Consider the following 17,784-nt stretch of genomic DNA (forward strand, 5'->3'; position numbering starts at 1 on the left):
CTTCCGGAGACACCTGAAACCCCACCTCTTCAAGGAATACCTAGGATAGGATAAAGTAATCCTTCTCACCCCCACCCCCTTAAATGATTTAGATGCACTATTGTAAAGTGGCTGTTCCACTGGATGTCAGAAGGTGAATTCACCAATTTGTAAGTCGCTCTGGATAAGAGCGTCTGCTAAATGACTTGTAAATGTAAATGTATGTCTAATTCTGGAATACATACGTAGGGATTGTGAAGCTTGCATTATGTGTTTGTCTCAGCAGTACTCTGTGTTATCATGTCTAATTCTGGAATACATACGTAGGGATTGTGAAGCTTGCATTATGTGTTTGACTCAGCAGTACTCTGTGTTATCATGTCTAATTCTGGAATACATACGTAGGGATTGTGAAGCTTGCATTATGTGTTTGACTCAGCAGTACTCTGTGTTATCATGTCTAATTCTGGAATACATACGTAGGGATTGTGAAGCTTGCATTATGTGTTTGACTCAGCAGTACTCTGTGTTGTCATGTCTAATTCTGGACATACGTAGGGATTGTGAAGCTTGCATTATGTGTTTGACTCAGCAGTACTCTGTGTTGTCATGTCTAATTCTGGAATACATACGTAGGGATTGTGAAGCTTGCATTATGTGTTTGACTCAGCAGTACTCTGTGTTGTCATGTCTAATTCTGGAATACATACGTAGGGATTGTGAAGCTTGCATTATGTGTTTGACTCAGCAGTACTCTGTGTTGTCATGTCTAATTCTGGACATACGTAGGGAGGGCTTGACCATGGCTTCATAAGAGATGTTTGTATGGTAATAATCTCAGAGGGAGGGTTGGTTATAAGAAACATTAAATCAATAACAATAATTGACACAGCATTTAGAATATCTCAACACTCACTGACTACCACATTGGTGCTACCGGAGTTGAATGCATTTACTGTACAAATTCTCTCATGGTAGAAACTTCTTCAGTGTAAAGCAATGTAAAAATGTGAATTTCCTGGATACTTGAGGCATTTCCAGAGATGATCTGTGTGTTGATATGGATTGCATGTTCAAGATGCCAGCGGTTAGGATTTCTGAGACTACCTGAACATAGAGTTGTAGCCAATATAACACTTGGTGAATTCACTACATGATATGTTGTCTTACATGACACTCTTAAGATGTGTTATACTGTGGACACTATACAAATCATTCCTACTGAATATGTGGTGTACTTACCTGCAGTATAGTATTATTACTATTCATGGGAGCGTTGCTATTATGGATAATGGTGTTGACCGTGACTTTTACCCACCCAGAGTCTGTACATTTAAAGTGACTGTACCTCATGTTGAGTTGGGTATATCGCTCTCCTGTTTTCTACCATTTGGATATGGCTGTAAACATTTCTTTTTTGGTTTGAAAGTAGAGGCAATGAACATTGAAACACGTGGATATTCCTTGTAAAGTTATCACATCTTTTGGAGGATAAAACTCTGAGGTCAATTTGTACGAGACGCTGCGCAAGCGAGCTAAGAAACAGTGAGTTAGCCATTTAGCTAGTTTTATGAGCAACGGAGAGTAGGAGCCACCAGAGGGAATCGGCGACAGTGAGAATCACTAACAACAACTGTAAATCCCTAACAAGGATCAAGGGCAAGTTGGTGTTACATATGTGGAAAGGCTGGAACACTTTTCTTGGCAAATGGAATTACAGATGAGGGTAAACAGTGCTCTATTCTCTTGAGTGTGTATAGGGCTAAAGCCTATACCCTAATGAGGAATTTGGCTACACCACGGAGGACGAGATAAATTCCTTTTGTTGCTCTGGTCGCTCTCCTTCAGACTCACCACAGTCCAAAGCCTTCAGTGATTGGCCAGAGGTTCAAGTTTAATTGCCATTTTAAGAAAACAGGTCAGTCTGTTGCCAACTTTGTTGCTGAATTACATCTACTCTCTGAACATTGTGAGTTTGGGGCTGTGTTAGAGGACATGCTCTGTGACAGATTAGTCTGTGGCATTAATGAGGCCAGCATACTGCTCCGTTTGCTGGGGGAAGCCACACTGACTTTCAAGAGAGCATTGGACATATCTTAAGGGAAGGAGATGGCAGCTAGCAACGCTAAAGATATTCAAAAAGCCAACAGTGCAGTGCATCAACAACGGAGGCAGCAGGAAAAAGGGAAAAAAACAGTGCAATGTTTCAGATGTGGGGGGACACATTATGCAAACAATTAAGTTCACAGACACCATCTGTCACAATTGCCACAAAAAAGTACATTTAGCTGGAAACTCCAGGGGTGCTAAGAGCAATCCAGAGGGTGAGCAGACTAGACAAGGCAAGTTCAAATCAAACAAGCCGCAGTCAGCAGCACACCACCTAGAAAGCACAGAAGAGGAGGATGAGGATTGTTCCTACAACATGTTTAATGTGAGTGAACTGCGAGCAGAGCCTATTTATGTCACAGAAGAGGTAGATGGAAAAGAGATGAGGATGGAGGTTGACACAGGGGCCTCTGCATCTGTCATCAGTGAGGAGACATACAGAAAGACCTGGGACTCAGAACAGACTCCCGCCATCACACTGGCAGGGATCATACTGCGTACCTACACCGGAGAGACCATACCATTGCTGGGGGCTCTAGAGGTGTAAATTGCATACAACAGCCAGGAAACGAGAGAACGGCTCCTGGGAGTGAAAGAGAATGGGCCCAGTTTACTAGGGCGTGACTGACTCAACAAAATACAACTGAACTGGGGTGGGATAAAACACAGACAAATGACTGAGGATGTAATTCAAAGGTACCCTGAGGTTTTCAGAGATGAACTGGGCACACTGCATGGTACTGCAGTTAAGTCGTTTGTGGATCAACAGGCCGAGACTCGTTTTTTTCAAGCCCAGGACAGTTCCATAGCCACTGAAAAAGGAAGTGGAGGATGAGTTGGAGCGACTGCAGGAAACAAACATTATTCCCATTCAGTTCTTCCGCTGGGCAGCTCCAATCATTCTCGTTCTGAAAAGTGACGGCACTGTGCTTTTATGCTGGACTGTGCTTACAAGCTGGATGCTTACCCTCCCTCCATTGGTGGAGGACCTGTTCGCGACGCTTGCAGGTGGCAAGACGTTTTCAAAGCTTGATATGAGCCACTCCTACCAACAGCTCCTGTTGGATGAGGATTCAAAAGAATATGTCACAGTCAATACTCACAAAGGCTTGTTCAAATACAACTGCTTGGTTCTCCAGTGGCGTCCAGTCCGGCCATTTACCAGAGGACAATGGACAATCTGTTGCAGGGGATCCTTCATGTAGCAGTGTGCCTGGACAACATCCTGGTTACAGGCAAGACGGAGGAGGAGCAATCTGGACCACGTGTTAATTAAAGCGACTTTCTGACACAGAGCACCATCCAAGCACAGAGCGTGACATACCCAGGTCACAAAATGGAGGACAAAGTCAGAGAAATTAAGGATGCTCCAAACCCCAAGAACTTATCAGAACTCGGGTCGTTCCTGCTGATGGTGAACTATTATGGTAAGTCCCTCCCTGAGCTGTCAACAGTGTTGGCTCCACTGTACCAGCTGCTCCGCAGAAGACTGTAATTGTAAGTGGGGACCAGCACAAGCGAAAGCTTTCAAGGAAGTAAAAGCACTACTACAATCAGCACAACTGCTGGTTCACTTCGACCAAAACAAAGAGATCATCCTGTCATGTGACGCCTCGCCCTATGGTGTCGGGCAGCACTCTCTCATCAGATGGAGGATGGGTCAGAAAAGCCCATGAGATTAGCATTGCGCACGCTGACAAGTGCTGAGAAGGGATATTCACAGTTAGACAAGGAAGGTCGAGCCATAGTCTTTTCTGTAAAACGTTTTCATCAGTACCTCTACAGTCACCATATGCACTGACCACAAGCTCCTGATGAGCCTTGTCAGTGAGTCGAGATGTATTCCCCCAATGGCTTCAGCAAAGATACACGCTGGGCTCTCACACTGTTAGCTTACCAATACACCATTGTGTACAGAGCGGGGAAGGACAATGCAAACGCAGATGCGCTCAGACATCTCCCGCTACCAGAGATGCCCGCCACAGCTGTGGTACCTTCCGAGACAATTTTCCTAACAGAGAGATTGTCACACTCACCTGTGAAGGCCAAATAGATTAAACAGTGGACAGACAGTGATCCTATCCTGTCCCAAGTAAAATAATTCCTTATGCAGGGTTGGCCTCCTGTCATAGAGGATGATGGACATAAGACCATATGCAAAGCGCAAACTGAGATGAGTATGCAAGATAGCTGCATACTCTGGGGGCTATTCATAAGTCATGGATAAGGTTCATGAGGCTCAAACGGGAGCCTCTCTGAGTGCCAGATCAACCAGAAGATGGCTCCGTGGGAGTGGCCTGACTGCCCATGTTCCAGGCTGCACATAGACTTTGCAGGCCCTTTTATGGGTTACATATTCCTTGTCATGGTTGACGCGCACTGCAAGTGGCTGGAGGCTCAAATTATGATTGTCTTGAGGCACACATTAGGAGCAACATCACAGCGACAATAACCATCGAGAAGCTGAGCCTGGTGTTTCCAACCTATGGTCTGCCTGACTCTCTAATGTTAGACAATGCGACAACCTTCACCTGTGACTGGTTTCAAGAATTCATGCAGAGAAACGGGATTCACCATGTCCACAGAGCTCCGTTTCACCCGGCCTCCAACGGCTTGGAGCAGGGTAGACTCCAGCAGAAAGCCAAAACCTCACCTGTACCTGCTGCCGCTAGACATCAAAGCACGAGTGGAACGGAAACAGAAGAAACAAGAAGAGAGACATGGTGCAAGGGAGAGACAGTTCAAACACAATGACACTGTCTACTTCCCCAACCTCACAAGAATCCACATCTGCCGGCGCAATGACAAAGAAAAATACAATGTTTTCAGACAAAACAGCTGTGGGTGGTAGAGTTGAAACACCACAGGAAAAAGTGTCTGAGGAATAGGAGCATTCAGTGGCTCCAGGAGAGGGTGATGGACTTTTTCTTACAAACACCAGACATACTCCTGTGCCCTCAGACCCAGCTCCACTAGGACACCAGGAGATCAGATCACAGTCACAAGGCTCCCGACAGACTAACTCTAAAGTTGAGACTAGGAGACTCGTGGTGTCAGTGTTTGAACAGCAGACATAGTTGAAAGAAAAAGGACTGTTATCTTTGTTTGTTTACATTTGCAGTATTGTGAAGAAAAGACGAGGAAACTATTGTTGTTTACTTATCTACTTAATGTATTTTCCTTGCAGGGGGATTGAAATTAAGCGGTATAGTGTGGACACTATACAAATCATTCCTACTGAATATGTGATGTACTTAACTGCAGTATAGTAGTATTACTATTCATGGGAGCGTTGCTATTATGGCATTGGTGCTCACCGTGACCTTTACCGTCCTGTAATGTGTTAGGTTCTAAACAAACAGAGGACAAGCTCAAACCAAGTTAATTCTCCCACTGGGTCAAACAGCTGCAAAGACAAAGACATGTTTACAAAAGCACATATACACTATATGTTGCAGCAGGTAGCCTAGTGTTTAGAGTGTTGGTTAAGTAACTGAAAGGTTGCTGGATCAAATCCCTGAGCTGACAAGGTAAACATCTATTGGTCTGCCCCTGAAAAGGCAGTTAACCCACTGTTCCCCAGTAGGTTGTCATTGTAAATAGGAATTTGTTATTAACTGACTTTCCAGGTTAAATGAAGGTAAAATAAATAAGAAATTACACCCTCCTACTAGACGATGTCAACTCCTTGCACATCTAGACAGCAAATAAATCTCTGTTGCTAGTAAGGAAATTAATTGGTTCCTCTCACTGGTGAAGGCATGGCCCCGCCTCCTGCTAGAACCTTTGTGTGCATGTAAGTAAACCCAGCAAAAAAACAGATCTTCATTGTAAAAGGTTTAAACACTGTTTCCCATGCTTGTTGAATGAACCAAAAACAATGAATGAACATGCACCTGTGGAATGGTCGTTAAGACACTAACAGCTTACAGACGGTAGGCAATTATGGTCACAGTTATGAAAACTCAGGACACTAAAGAGGCCTTTCTACTGACTCTGAAAAACACCAAAAGAAAGATTCCCAGGGTCCCTGCTCATCTGCGTGAACATGCCTTAGGCAGGCTGCAAGGAGGCATGAGGACTGCAGATGTGGTCAGGGCAATACATTTACATGTCCTTACTGTGAGACGCCTAGACAGCGCTACAGGGAGACAGGATGGACAGCTGATCGTCATCGCAGTGGCAGACCATGTGCAACAACACCTGCATAGGATCGGTACATCTGAACATCACACCTGCGGGACAAGTACAGGATAGCAACAACAACTGCCCGAGTTACACCAGGAACGCACAATCTTTCCATCAGTGTTCAGACTGTCCTCAATAGGCTGAGAGAGGCTGGACTGAGGGCTTGTAGGCCTGTTGTAAGGCAGGGCATCACCAGCGTCGCCTATGGAAACAAACCCACTGTCGCTGGACCAGACAGGACTGGCAAAAAGTGCTCTTCACTGACAAGTCACAGTTTTGTCTCACCAGCGGTGATGGTCGGATTCACGTTTATCGTCGAAGGAATGAGCGTTACACTGAGGCCTGTACTCTGGAGAGGGATCAATTTGGAGGTGGAGGGTCCATCATGGTCTGGGGCAGTGTGTCACAGCATCATCGGACTGAGCTTGTGGTCATTGCAGGCAATCTCAGTGCTGTGCGTTACAGGGAATACATCCTCCTCCCTCATATGGTGCCCTTCCTGCAGGCTCATCTTGACACGACCCAGCATGACAATGCCACCAGCCATACTGCTTGTTCTGTGCGTGATTTTCTGCAAGACAGGAATGTCAGTGTTCTGCCATAGCCAGCGAAGAGCCCGGATCTCAATCCCATTGAGCACGCCTGGGACCTGTTGGATCGGAGGGTGAGGGCTAGGACCATTACACCCAGAAATGTCCGGGAACTTGCAGGTGCCTTGGTGGAAGAGTGGGGTAACATCTCATAGCAAGAACTTGCAAATCTGGTGCAGTCCATGAGGAGGAGATGCACTGCAGTACTTAATGCAGCTGGTGGTTAATTTTGATTTTGCTCCCCCCCCTTTGTTCAGGGACACATTATTCCATTTCTGTTAGTCACATGTCTGTGGAACTTATTCACCTTGTCTCAGTTTTTGAATCTTGTTATGTTCATACAAATATTTACACGTTAAGTTTGCTGAAAATAAACGCAGTTGACAGTGAGAGGACGTTTCTTTTTTTGCTGAGTTTATGTGTGTGTAGCATGACTGTTCCTGCTTCCTGCCTCCCCCAATTGTCTCACTCAGTAAATTTACATTCACCTAGTTCTTATCCTCCCTCCATTAACCCCAACATATACGTACATTCCTTTTGCAGTCATCAACAAGTTCTAGTCTGGTAACACGAATAACTGTATTTCAAGCTCGAATCCAACAGATGTCATCACCCAAAAATGGTACATTTAACATGACACTACCTCATGTTGAGTTGATTATATCCTGTTTTCTACCGTTTGTCTATGGCTGTACACCTTTATTTTGTAGTTTGCAAATAAAGACAATGAGCATTGAAACGCATGTCCGCAATAGAGAGTCATAGTTTCTCCAGCCGTTTACCCGCGCTTCATTCAATTTCTTCACTTTGACATGATGAGCGCCGGCGAAACGAAGCCCATCTCCTGTGAATGTCAGCCATTTGACATTTGGTTGCGCCGCAAGGCGGAGTAGACTCTTCTCCCGGCTTACAGACTGGCCGTCAGTCGACCTATTAGTCATCCATGGGCAATGAGCAACTTACCTGGAGGAGAGAGCCAAGGGCTGACGCTGCTATCTAGGGTCCTCCACTGGGCTGACGCTGCTATCTAGGGTCCTCCACTGGACTGACGCTACTATCTAGGGTCCTCCACTGGGCTGACGCTGCTATCTAGGGTCCTCCACTGGGCTGACGCTGCTATCTAGGGTCCTCCACTGGGCTGACGCTGCTATCTAGGGTCCTCCAGCACTGGGCTGACGCTGCTATCTAGGGTCCTCCAGCTGGGCTGACGCTGCTATCTAGGGTCCTCCAGCTGGGCTGACGCTGCTATCTAGGGTCCTCCAGCAGGGCTGACGCTGCAATCTAGGGTCCTCCACTGGGCTGACGCTGCTATCTAGGGTCCTCCAGCAGGGACGACGCTCCTATCTAGGGTCCTCCAGCAGGGACGACGTTGCTATCTAGGGTCCTCCAGCTGGGCTGACGCTGCTATCTATGGTCCTCCAGCAGGGCCGACGTTGCTATCTATGGTCCTCCAGCAGGGCCGACGTTGCTATCTCGGGTCCTCCAGCAGGGCTGACGCTGCAATCTAGGGTCCTCCACTGGGCTGACGCTGCTATCTAGGGTCCTCCAGCAGGGCTGACGCTGCTATCTAGGGTCCTCCAGCAGGGCTGACGCTGCTATCTCGGGTCCTCCAGCAGGGCTGACGCTGCAATCTAGGGTCCTCCACTGGGCTGACGCTGCTATCTAGGGTCCTCCAGCTGGGCTGACGCTGCTATCTAGGGTCCTCCGGCAGTGCTGACGCTGCTATCTAGGGTCCTCCAGCAGTGCTGACGCTGCTATCTAGGGTCCTCCAGCAGGGCTGACGCTGCTATCTAGGGTCCTCCGGCAGTGCTGACGCTGCTATCTAGGGTCCTCCAGCAGTGCTGACGCTGCTATCTAGGGTCCTCCAGCAGGGCTGACGCTGCTATCTAGGGTCCTCCAGCAGTGCTGACGCTGCTATCTAGGGTCCTCCAGCAGGGCTGACGCTGCTATCTAGGGTCCACCGGCAGTGCTGACGCTGCTATCTAGGGTCCTCCAGCAGGGCCGACACTGCTATCTAGGGTCCTCCGGCAGGGGTGGGCATCCGTTTCCTACAGCTTGATTCCATCTGGCATGCCTCGAAACCTGAGGGCGACAAAAGAGAGAGGGATTATTCAGCCGTGAATCAGATGGCAGTGCCCTCTGCCCTTGTATGGAACTGTATCGCTATGTGTGGGCTTTGCCGGTGTGAGTGATACTTGTTACCATTCCGCCCCTGCGCACCTTGCCAAGTGTGCTTATGTGTTTGGATGTTTGTTGTTGGCGGAAGTCACTTTCCATCTCTTGTTTATTCCCATCAGCCTGCATCGTCGTCAGAGTGCCTTCATACTCTGACCACCACCTTTGTTCCTCCTGGCCTACTCCTTTCGGCCTGCATTCTTCTCTGCTTTAGTCACCATGAGGATAATTATCACCCCCAGTGACCCCGGAACATGGGACACAGTAGACAGTATGGTTTTTACGCTGAGGCTAGTGGCTAGGAGGTTGCTCTCCTTTCCCCCACCCGTCCTCAAACTTTTGACCGGAAGTGTAACTGATCTGTTTATTACAGTTTGATGGTGTTTTCCAGGAGGCGGTGATGTGGCTGAGAAGACACATGGCAGAGGTATTCCACCTCCCCTCCTCTCCTCCTCCTCCTCCTCCTCCTCTCATTCTATCTGTCGGGGAGGAGGGAGGCAGGACTGTCGATCACACACACGTGAATCTTACTGCAGAGTCCCATCCCCAGCGGCCCGCTTAGTACTATCAAAGGTCCGCACTTCCGCCAAGTCATCGGAGGGGGGGCTTGGGGGGACTTGGGGGGCGCCACTGGAGACTTGGAAGCTCCCCCAAGCCCTGACAAGCATTTAAAATCAGAGTCAATCAGAGTAAAGAAGCACCATGCTATTAGACATCATCCTGGAGCTGAGGAAGCACATTAGCCTCTCCTCACAGTCTGTAACACACACACACACACACACACACACACACACACACACACACACACACACACACACAAACACACACACACACACAAAATCACACACACATACACAAACACATTCAAACACACAAACACACATACACAAACACTTTAATTCACTCTCATACTTGTGTATGCTGTGCAAGTAAGCTATATACTCAGCTACATTTTCTCCAGCCTTGCGCTTATAAAATGTTGGCAACAGGGTGGTAGGGGAGTGGAGGATGGTGAATGGGGAGAATGGAGAGGGCATAGATAGCTCAATGTATCTACCATGAAATAAGATTAGAGGTGCTGCACTTCTCCCCAGTCCTGTTGGTGCACTCCGGTCCTTTATTTCACCCTGGCCACCGAGACACTAATATATGGAGACGCTGAACGTTCAGCTGCAACAGAGCACTTTATTCCTGGCCACCTTCCATTAAATACGGGTCACAACGGAAATGTCACTCTACACTCTGAGAGGAGAAAAGAACAGGAGATTGGCTTCTACCCTGCTGACGTCTGGTTCTCACTCTCTTTCTCTCTCTCTGTTCACTTGACTTTCCACCAAACAATGTATTAGCATACCATCCACAGACTGAAGCAGAGCAGGAAAAGGCTTTGGCAAACCTCGAAGAGGCACAATTGTTTTGTGTATGTGGTCCTATAAAATGAGTGGAAGGTTAGCCGCAAAGGGGGAAGGTTACAAAGTACTTGTTGGGGTTGTGAACTGGACAGAATCTGACACACAAGGACAAGCTCTTTCCGTTGTCAGTTAGAATGCCTTACAATTGTTTATGCGTGCTTCCATGCAGACGTATTTATTGTCTGAGAACCAGGTCCAACAGCATTGCCCTGTGTTTCCTCTGATCCCTTACACTGCTGCGAGCTGCTGCTCGTGGTGCTGAATGATCATTGGACTTCGAGTGGTGAATGATTGCCCACTAAGCAGCTCAAATTGAAGAGAAAGGGGCAGGGAGGTCAAGGGGAGAAGGTGGATTTGTACACACAGATTTTCGTGCGGCCGTGTGTAAGTCTGAGTTTGTATGTGAGTGTGTCTGGTTGGCTGTGTTCGTATCTGAGAGAAACTACTGACTTGAATCTGAATGAGCAGTAGTTCTTCTCAGGGCCAAAGCTCTCTCTGTGTCCAGCCTAACAGTGTCTCTGTCAGCCAGTAGTTCTCCCTCTCCGTCTCCAGCCTAACAGTGTCTCTGTCAGCCAGTAGTTCTCCCTCTCCGTCTCCAGCCTAACAGTGTCTCTGTCAGCCAGTAGTTCTCCCTCTCCGTCTCCAGCCTAACAGTGTCTCTGTCAGCCAGTAGTTCTCTCTCTCCGTCTCCAGCCTAACAGTGTCTCTGTCAGCCAGTAAGCCTAACAGTGTCTCTGTCAGCCAGTAGTGTCTCCAGCCTAACAGTGTCTCTGTCAGCCAGTAGTTCTCCTCTCCGTCTCCAGCCTAACAGTGTCTCTGTCAGCCAGTAGTTCTCTCTCTCCGTCTCCAGCCTAACAGTGTCTCTGTCAGCCAGCTAGCCTAACAGTTAGTAGTCCAGCCTAACTCTCTGTCAGCCTCTCTCAGTCTCTCTCTCTCCATCTCCAGCCTAACAGTGTCTCTGTCAGCCAGTAGCCAGTAACAGTGTCTCTGTCAGCCAGTAGTTCTCTCTCTCCGTCTCCAGCCTAACAGTGTCTCTGTCAGCCAGTAGTTCCAGCCTAACAGTGTCTCTGTCAGCCAGTAGTCTCCAGCCTAACAGTGTCTCTGTCAGCCAGTAGTTCTCTCTCTCCGTCTCCAGCCTAACAGTGTCTCTGTCAGCCAGTAGTCTTCAGTGTCTCTGTCTAGTTTCTCTCTCCGTCTCCAGCCTAACAGTGTCTCTGTCAGCCAGTAGTCTCCAGCCTAACAGTGTCTCTGTCAGCCCGTCTCCAGCCTAACAGTGTCTCTGTCAGCCAGTAGTTCTCCCTCTCCGTCTCCAGCCTAACAGTGTCTCTGTCAGCCAGCCAGTGTCTCTCTCTCCGTCTCCAGCCTAACAGTGTCTCTGTCAGCCAGTAGTTCTCTCTCTCCGTCTCCAGCCTAACAGTGTCTCTGTCAGCCAGTAGTTCTCTCTCCGTCTCCAGCCTAACAGTGTCTCTGTCAGCCAGTAGTTCTCTCTCCGTCTCCAGCCTAACAGTGTCTCTGTCAGCCAGTAACAGCCTAACAGTGTCTCTGTCAGCCAGTAGTTCCGTCTCCAGCCTAACAGTGTCTCTGTCAGCCAGTAGTTCTCTCTCTCCGTCTCCAGCCTAACAGTGTCTCTGTCAGCCAGTAGTTCTCTCTCTCCGTCTCCAGCCTAACAGTGTCTCTGTCAGCCAGTAGTTCTCTCTCTCCGTCTCCAGCCTAACAGTGTCTCTGTCAGCCAGTTCTCTCAGCCTCTCCGTCTCCAGCCTAACAGTGTCTCTGTCAGCCAGTAGTTCTCTCTCTCCGTCTCCAGCCTAACAGTGTCTCTGTCAGCCAGTAGTTCTCTCTCTCCGTCTCCAGCCTAACAGTGTCTCTGTCAGCCAGTAGTTCTCTCTCTCCGTCTCCAGCCTAACAGTGTCTCTGTCAGCCAGTAGTTCTCTCTCTCCGTCTCCAGCCTAACAGTGTCTCTGTCAACAGTAGTTCTCTCTCTCCATCTCCAGCCTAACAGTGTCTCTGTCAGCCAGTAGTTCTCTCTCCGTCTCCAGCCTAACAGTGTCTCTGTCAGCCAGTAGTTCTCTCTCTCCGTCTCCAGCCTAACAGTGTCTCTGTCAGCCAGTAGTTCTCTCTCTCCGTCTCCAGCCTAACAGTGTCTCTGTCAGCTAGTAGTTCTCCCTCTCCGTCTCCAGCCTAACAGTGTCTCTGTCATCTCTCCAGCCTAACAGTGTCTCTGTCAGCCAGTAGTTCTCTCTCTCCGTCTCCAGCCTAACAGTGTCTCTGTCAGCTATTAGTTCTCTCTCTCCATCTCCAGCCTAACAGTGTCTCTGTCAGCCAGTGACCAGCATGCCAAGGCCCAGCCGCAGCCGCCGGGAAGAAAACTGCCCAAGCATGATAACAAACAGGATCAGGGAGTTTAGTAGAATGAACACAAAAACAAATGAAGGCACTGAAGCAGCCAATGGAAATAGAGAACAGGAAAGCCTCCACACCTTCAAACAGAGGAATATGTAGCTATATGGATGGGTACTGATGTCCTCTACTCCCTACTGCATATAGCCCACACCTTCCTGAATAAGCAGAATGTCACCTTCATTCTCAGAGTCCAGCTGTGATCAGTCTCACTGCCAGTTCAGCGAAAGTACCACAGTTACATAAGTGTAGTTTAATTAAGCAATCAGGCATGAGGGGGTGTGGTATATGGCCAATATACCACGGCTGAGGGCTGTTCTTAAGCACGACGCAACGCAGAGTGCCTGGATAAAGCCCTTAGCCGTGGTATATTGGCCATATACTACAAACCTCGGAGGTGCCTTGCAATTATTGCGATTATAAACTGGGTTACCAATGTAATTAGAGCAGTAAAAATACATGTTTTGTCATACACGTGGTATACGGATATACCACGGCTGTCAGCCAATCAGGATTCAGGGCTCGAAGCACACAGTTTATAACACCATTCATGCCACATTGTTGTTGAATACTCGTTTCTGATTGGCTAGAAGAGCATTCTAGAATAGACATTAAAACCAGATAACTGGACAGTTGGAAAAGATATTGGGACAGATGTATCCCTCTTCCTCCCTGTGTGCCTGTGAGACTGTCATTATCGAAAGAGTACAGATTGCTTATCTTGGCTCTGGCGAATCCTTACAGTATATTGAACCATTGTCAATTTCCCCTGTGATTCCTAATAGAATAGACTCCTTTAGGCCTGTGTTTTATACAATTGTGTTTATTAATGGTTTCAGTACTGTACGTACCTCACGTTGTTTAGAGACTCAACAAGATCACTGTGTGACGTTGTTGAAGGTGTTGTTGACTGTGGGAAGGACAGAGAGTTGAGACAGTTGGACAGAAGAGACTTGACTTACATCTCAGACCTGAGGCCAACTGCAGAGGGTCCATCACTTCAGTCTGGGGCTGTCCCAACTACAGACCAGCGACCCCCGGGGTGGTACAGCAGGGGGAAGACACAGAAAGCTTTATATCAGAGTAGAAGAAAAATCTATATACAAATCTTCATGGATCTGAAATGACATGATGGATCAGGGATTTTTGGCAAAGTAATTATACTGAAAACAACGTGTAATATTCACAAAATTATAATGATGACGTTGATGGTAATGTGTTAATGAAATGCAAAATGTTATATATTTTTCCCTGTATATCATGAGTTGGCTAAATAATAATGAGTATACATTGTCAGTTGCAGGCAGCAATTACTATAGCCAGTGAAAAACCATTTCAGCATCGAGAACACAAACACATTATCTTTATCAATTCAGTTTGATGTCCAAGCCTATTTAACCCCCGGCATGTTCTGAAACTGCAATGAGAATGTTCACGCCAAAATATCAAACTGACTGTGACCGAAATAGCTTCACAGGAAGGTGAAATAGCCTGCAACAACAGAGCACATGCACACAGAGAAGGGATTTGACAAAATAGGATGAATAAAACAACTTAAAAAGGAGAGAATGTAATCCTTGCTGAGAGAAAATAGACTAAGGATTTTCAAACATGTTGGGGAGGAGCAAGCTGAAACTCTGAAGGTCATGGATGAAGAGCACATGGACTTGACAGGGAGCTCTCTGTCCCTCTCACTCTGTCCCTCTCACTCTGTCCCTCTCACTCTGTCCCTCTCACTCTGTCCCTCTCACTCTGTCCCTCTCACTCTGTCTCTTTCCCTCTCTGTATCTCTCCCTCTCTGTATCTCTCCCTCTCCGTATCTCTCCCTCTGTCCCTCTCACTCTGTCCCTCTCACTCTGTCCATCTGTCCCTCTCACTCTGTCTCTCTCCATCTCTGTCCTTCTCACTCTGTCCCTCTCACTCTGTCTCTCTCCATCTCTGTATATCTCACTCTGTCCCTCTCAGTCTGTCTCTCTCCCTCTCTGTATCTCTCCCTCTCTGTATCACTCTCTCTGTCCCTCACTCTGTCCCTCTCACTCTGTCCCTCTCCATCTGTCTCTCCCTCTATGTATCTCTCCCTTTCTGCATCTCTCCGTCTCTGTGTATCTCTCCCTCTCTGTATCTCTCCCTCTCTCTCTATATATATCAATTCAATTCAATTCAAGGGGCTTTATTGGCATGGGAAACATGTGTTAACATTGCCAAAGCAAGTAAGGTAAACAATAAAAATTAACAGTAGACATCACACATACAGAAGTTTCAAAACAATAAAGACATTACAAATGTCATATTATATATATATATATACAGTGTTTTTACAAGGTACAAATGGTAAAGGACACAAGATAAAATAAATAAGCATAGATATGGGTTGTATTTACAATGGTGTTTGTTCCTCACTGGTTGCCCTTTTCTCGTGGCAACAGGTCGCAAATCTTGCTGCTCTGATGGCACACTGTGGAATTTCACCCAGTAGATATGGGAGTTTTTCAAAATTGGATTTGTTTTCGAATTCTTTGTGGATCTGTGTAATCTGAGGGAAATATGTCTCTCTAATATGGTCATACATTCATAGCTCAGTTTCCACCTCATTTGTCCACATATCTGTCTTCTTATCTCTGTCCCTTTCTCTAGCAATGCTCGCTGAGTATCAGCTCAGTTTCTGAGCACATAGCCTGTCTTCTCTTGAGAGCCATGTCTGCCTACGGCGGCCTTTCTCAATAGCAAGGCTATGCTCGCTGAGTCTGTACATAGTCAAAGCTTTCCTTAATTTTGGGTCAGTCACAGTGGTCAGGTATTCTGCCGCTGTGTACTCTCTGTGTAGGGCCAAATAGCATTCTAGTTTGCTCTGTTTTTTTGTTAATTCTTTCCAATGTGTCAAGTAATTATCTTTTTGTTTTCTCATGATTTGGTTGGGTCTAATTGTGCTGCTGTCATGGGGCTCTGTAGGGTGTGTTTGTGAACAGAGCCCCAGGACCAGCTTGCTTAGGGGACTCTTCTCCAGGTTCATCTCTCTGTAGGTGATGGCTTTGTTGTGGAAGGTTTGGGAATCGCTTCCTTTTAGGTGGTTATAGAATTTAACAGCTCTTTTCTGGATTTTGATAATTAGTGGGTATCGGCCTAATTCTGCTCTGCATGCATTATTTGGTGTTCTACGTTGTACACGGAGGATATTTTTGCAGAATTCTGCGTGCAGAGTCTCAATTTGGTGTTTGTCCCATTTTGTAAAGTCTTGGTTGGTGAGCGGACCCCAGACCTCACAACCATAAAGGGCAATGGGCTCTATGACTGATTCAAGTCTTTTTAGCCAAATCCTAATTGGTATGTTGAAATTTATGTTCCTTTTGATGGCATAGAATGCCCTTCTTGCCTTGTCTCTCAGATCGTTCACAGCTTTGTGGAAGTTACCTGTGGCACTGATGTTTAGGCCAAGGTATGTATAGTTTTTTGTGTGCTCTAGGGCAACAGTGTCGAGATGGAATTTGTATTTGTGGTCCTGGTGACTGGACCTTTTTGGAACACCATTATTTTGGTCTTACTGAGATTTATCTGTCCTCCTGACAGAATCTGTCCAGGTCTGACAGAATCCATAAGATCTAGGTGCTGCTGTAGGCCCTCCTTGGTTGGTGACAGAAGCACCAGATCATCAGCAAACAGCAGACATTTGACTTCAGATTCTAGTAGGGTGAGGCCGGGTGCTGCAGACTTTTCTAGTGCCCGCGCCAGTTCGTTGATATATATGTTGAAGAGGGTGGGGCTTAAGCTGCATCCCTGTCTAACCCCACGACCCTGTGTGAAGAAATTTGTGTGTTTTTTGCCAATTTTAACCGCACACTTGTTGTTTGTGTACATGGATTTTATGATGTCGTATGTTTTACCCCCAACACCACTTTCCATCAGTTTGTATAGCAGACCCTCATGCCAAATTGAGTCGAAGGCTTTTTTGAAATCAACAAAGCATGAGAAGACTTTGCCTTTGTTTTGGTTTGTTTGGTTGTCAATTAGGGTGTGCAGGGTGAATACATGGTCTGTTGTACGGTAATTTGGTATATCTCTGTATCTCTCCCTCTCTGTATCTCTCTCTCTGTCCCTCTCCCTCTCTGTATCTCTCTGTCCATCTCCCTCTCTGTCCCTCTCTCTCTCTGTCCCTCTCTCTCTCTGTCCCCCTCTCTCTCTGTTTCAGCATTCAGATCAGAACAGAACAGCAGCTGAAGGTATTTAACCCATCACTGTACACCCTGATTAACACCTTTTCAAGTCCTTCTGTCAAAATGATGACACCCAATGTAAGCCCGCACCCGCACCCACACACACACGAACACACACACACACACGGACACACATACACACACACACACACGAACACATGCACACACACACACACGAACACATGCACACACACACGGACACACACACGGACACACACACACACACGGACACACACACACGGATACACACACACGGACACACACACACACACACGGACACACACACACACACACACACGGACACACACACATGGACACACACACACACACACGGACACACACACACACACACGGACACACACACACACGGACACACACACACACACACACACACACACGGACACACACACACACACGGACACACACACACACACACACACACGGACACACACGGACACACACACACTACACACACACAGGACGGACACACGGACACACGGACACACGGACACACACACACACACACACACACACACACACACACACACACACACACACACACGATGGGTGACACACACACACACACACACACACACACGGACACACACACACGGACACATGCACACACAGGATGAAGCATTTCATCCAACAGCAGCCACCCTCTCCATCTAATTCCTGATCATGCAGGAGAGGAAGTTATTGGAATTGAAGATCAGAAAGTCCTGA

The sequence above is a fragment of the Oncorhynchus masou genome, chromosome 12 (assembly GCF_036934945.1).
Source record: "Oncorhynchus masou masou isolate Uvic2021 chromosome 12, UVic_Omas_1.1, whole genome shotgun sequence".
NCBI classification, from domain to species: Eukaryota; Metazoa; Chordata; class Actinopteri; order Salmoniformes; family Salmonidae; genus Oncorhynchus; species Oncorhynchus masou.